This window comes from Dipodomys merriami, unplaced genomic scaffold (assembly GCF_024711535.1).
Source record: "Dipodomys merriami isolate MVZ:Mamm:240054 unplaced genomic scaffold, mDipMer1.0.p SCAF_26, whole genome shotgun sequence".
Classification (NCBI taxonomy): Eukaryota; Metazoa; Chordata; class Mammalia; order Rodentia; family Heteromyidae; genus Dipodomys; species Dipodomys merriami.
The window spans coordinates 1,366,179-1,370,776 of record NW_027204048.1 but is presented as its reverse complement, the minus strand read 5'-3'; the positions used below and the strand labels follow the sequence as shown (position 1 = coordinate 1,370,776).

General features: G+C 39.3%; 1 pseudogene; it reads left to right on the top strand.

Moving 5' to 3' along the window:
* The first annotated feature begins 4,141 nt into the window (after nucleotides 1–4,141).
* On the top strand, nucleotides 4,142–4,259 carry LOC138837040 (U6 spliceosomal RNA; annotated as a pseudogene).
* Nucleotides 4,260–4,598: the final 339 nt, after the last annotated feature.

The following is a 4,598-nucleotide window of genomic DNA, read 5'->3' as shown; positions in this document are numbered from 1 at the left end:
AAATCAGCTGAAGCAGAATGGAAAGGCAACTCAGGATCTGGCAAGGAAAATACAGCAGGGCCAAGACAGTTGAAACATTACCAAAACTGCTATGGTTTGAACATGGCTTGTTTGTTCCAAAATTCAAGTTGAAAATTGCCATTGTAACTATGTTTGAAGTTCCAAAATTCAAGTTGAAAATTGCCATTGTAACTATGTTTGAAGATAGGGCCTTCAAGGGATGCTTAAAAAGTCTCCCACCTACATCAGTAGTCCCCAAGCTATACTTCAGGCTGAGGAAGAAGGACCAGCAGAGCCCAGGAATTCCCAACTAGACTAAAGAACATAACAAAATCCAACTTCACTCTTTGAGAAGAAAATAAGCAGGCCGTGGTGGAAGCAGAAGAGGAACAAGGTGCTGGTGGCTCATAGTAGCTACTCTGTGGGCTGAGATAAAGGTTCCAGGCCAACCTGGGAAAAATGTTCATAAGCCTCCAACTTAATAAAAAAAAATTGAATGTGGTTGTCATCATATCTATGATAGAAAGTCTGAATGTAAGAATCATAGTGCAGGCTGCCCAGGAAAAAAGCAAGACCCTATTTCAAAATAGGGTATAGCAACAGCAAACTGACCAAGACAACAACCCAGGGCAAATGTTGCTGGTGCCATAACACTTCAAACATCAGCTCTTATGTGAGTGGATATTCTCTGTGTCCAATAAATAAGAAGGCAAATAGAGATGGCTTTAACATGTGGCTCCTTAAGTTCAAAACCTATAAACCACTTCATGATGGACTCAAGGGAGAAATAAAAGCGTGTTAGGTGACTTCAGGACAAGTGAGCAACCAAATTCAATTTTAAACTTAATGCCCCCGTACAGAGCCAAAGGGGTGGGCAGAGAGAGGAGGAGGAGAGGGGGAAGAAGAGGAGGATAAAGAAGACAGAGATGAAGACCAAGAAGACAAAAATGAAGAAGAAAGAGGAGTGAGAGGAAAAAGAAGTTTATTTGGGTTTGCTTGAACATTGACTAGTATAAGAACTGGCTGTTCTTTTCTGTGCTAAGATGAGAAGGTGGAGGGGGAAGGGCAGAACTGAATTGAGCCTGGCTGTGGCTAAGCTTTTCATCATCTTACATCAGTTTAAGACTGATCATGGTTACCTCCAGAGCCGTGTGACCAACATGCAGCATTAAAAAACAGCCATCAATAGGCTTGATGAAAGCTGCAGGTGGAATCAACTCAAAACCTGCCATATGCAAGGGTTGTCTAGATATACAGATGCCCTCACAGTAGCCAGGCCAGTTGAGAAGACTTAGAGGCATGCTTGCTCAGGTTTACTTATTGTGATGGTCAATTTCATGTGTTGACTTGACTAGCCATAGGGTACCTAGATTAAATATTATTTCTAGGTGTATCTATGAGGTATTGAATATCTCATACATATGTCATTATAAAACACATGCCAATTCTAAACCTTCAGCAATAAAATCATCATCATCATCATCATCATCATCATCATCATCATCATCATCATCATCATCATCATTATCATCATCATCTTCATCCTGAAAGATCCTTTACCAGTTAGTGAGAAACACCACTAGTAGTGGCTAAAATTTTTCAGGACAAAATTTTCTTTGTGTCTTTTTTCTTATATTTAGGGGAGGGGGCTGGAGCTTGAACTCGGGCTCTGTCCCTGAGCTTCTTCACCCAATGCTGGTACTCTACCATTTGAGCCACAGTTCTACTTCTGGCTTTTTGCTGGTGAATCTAGATAAAAGTCTTGTGGACTTCCTGCCCAGGGTGACTTCAAACAGTAATTGTCAGATATCAGCCTCTGATTAGCTAGAATTACAGATATGAGCCACTGGTGCCTGGCTTAGAACAAATTTCCTTAATAGTAGTGAAGCAAGCAAAAATGTATATATTGTTTTCTCAAATACTTTAGTTGACATATAATAATGATACAAAGTTACGGTGTACTATGTGGTATTTCAATATATATACAATATGTAAAATCAGATCAAGATAACTGAGGTATTATTTTTATGTATTTTTATTATCTTCAAGTAGCTGTACAAAGGAGTTGTCATTTAACAAAGCCATTTATGAATACAATCATATATTTATCCTTTCTTTGTGTGGGGAAGATTTAAAAACCTCTCCACTAGGCATCTTGAAATATATACAGTCAATGGTTGTCAGCTGTATTTATCCTACTGTGTTATAGGACATTAGAAGTTATCCCAACTGCACCTCTGTACTCATTAGCATCTACTTTCCACCTCCTCTTCTCTACCTATGGTAATCACCTCCCCTCCCAGCCTCTGATAGCCATTATCCAACTCTCGACTTCTATGAGACCAATGTATACATGGGAAAATGTAGTGTGCCTCACTTATTTTCCCTTAACATAAATGTCTTCCAGTTTCCATCCATGTTGCTGTCAAGACAGGATTTCCTTCTTTTCATGGCTGGATTGGAGTCCATTGTGTGTATTTTTCATGTTTTCCTTATTTGGTCATTTGAGAGTGGGCACCAAGGTAGATTCCCCCTCTTTACTGTGAGTTCATGCAAACCATGCATCATCCTCAGCCTCTCAGCTCCTCATCATTAAACAACAACAGGACCACCTCCCTTCTCAGATTAATGGAACCGCTGGAACTCTGTATTCAGATCAAGCTAAAAGCAATAGCTGCTTCCTTTCCTCCAGTAAAACCCTACCTCACTCATTATCTGTGTTCCTTTGTTGGGGTTCTACATATGAACAACAGCTTGTTTCACACCAGATTACCTGTGCTATTATTTAAACTTGGAAACTGAGTGGCAGTACTCTTCAAGATGAGTTTTACAGGAATGCTGACCAAGAAGGCAATTGCAACCACTTCGTGAGACACTCAATCCATGCTGCTCTTATCCGGTTAGCTTTGTGTTCTGACCAGACAAGCGAAGCAAGAGACTGAAAATGCACCTAGATGGCTGGAGTACAAGTGCAAGGCCCTGAGTTCAAAAGGCAGAAACACACACACACACACACACACACACACACACACACACACAGAGAGAGAGAGAGAGAGAGAGAGAGAGAGAGAGAGAGAGAGTCAAGAAAATGCACTGTGCCTATTTGTTTTATGCTCAGAATTGTCATATATGTAATTTTACTACATCTGCAGAGCAAACAGCTAGAATTATTAACTCTACTGGATAGATAGGAAAACTGCAGCTTAGAAGAAATCAGTGGCCTATGCAAGGCCTCAGAGGGAGACCAAATAGTTAAAGTTACAGGTTCTGTCTCCCCCAGGGGGAACTTCTGGGTCTGTCTCTGCACCATGAAGACCATACATGCTGCAGTGTTGAACCAGAAAGAGCAACCAATATTACATAAGCATCTTCTATGTACAGATATCATGCAGGGTTCTGGGGATGCAAAAATAAACAAGTAAAGAAGCCTCTGTTCATGGCACCGAAAAAGGTTTTTTGCTGAGGAACCTATTTGTGGTGATAAGAGAATATAGCCATCCTAGGCTAGATGGCCAGAAGATCAAAGGAACTTGGAATGGAAATGGGACCTGGAATTGCAGACTCTGCCAAGAACTCAGCGTGGAAAACTCTAAACTGAAAAGCAGAAAGAGGGGGGGAAAAGTCAAACAAAATCAGTAAAACAGTAAAGTAGGAAGCCCTACACTCTTCTTCTATTTAGCAACAATTCACAGATAAAATCCAGAAACAAACTATAAACAAGGAACAAGAAAAAACACAAGAATAATAGAAAACAAATCACAAAATAGTAATTTCTATAAATTTAAGTTGATGAAACTCTCCAACCAAAAGATACAGTGGCTAAATTGATTTAAAAAACAGATTTAAAAAAAAAACAAAATTCAAATATTTGCTGTACATAGGAACTCAATTTAGATTTAAGGACAGAGATAGGCTAAAAATAAAGGATTCTCTATACAAATGATATGCAGAAAAGAACAGGAGTGGCTACATTCATGTCAGACAAGATGAATTTCAAGTCAAAAATTATCACAACAAATAAAAGACAGCATATAATTATAAAAGAATGAGTCCAAAAGAAAGCTAAGACAACTATGAATACATATGCATCCAAAATCAGTCACTTTCATAAATACAAGGCAAGCATTAACAAGACCAAAGTGTGCTTGCTTCGGCAGCACATATAGTAAAATTGTAACAATACAGAGAAGATTAGCATGGCCAAAGGATTAGCATGCACAAAGGATGACACTCAAATTCATGAAGCATTCCATATTTTTATGTGATTTTTTTTGTTTCTTGTATGTTCCTTCTCCATGGTATTACCCCTGTTTTCACTGTGTTTGATTCCAGTACCCTGCATCTTCTATATACACTTCTCTAATTTAGGGAGGGGAAGGGAAAAAACAAAATGCTTAAATAGGGATACAATGAGATGTACAAGACACTATGTTGAAAATGAACTTTACAACTTCGGCTGTGCTGTGTGTGGGGGGGTGTTGGGAAGTTGTGGAGGTGGGAGGGAAAGGATGGTAGGGGAAAAACAAAGGAGGAGGCAACAAAGCTCGATAGGAAATGTACTCATTACCTTGATCATGTAACTGTAACCACTCCCTACA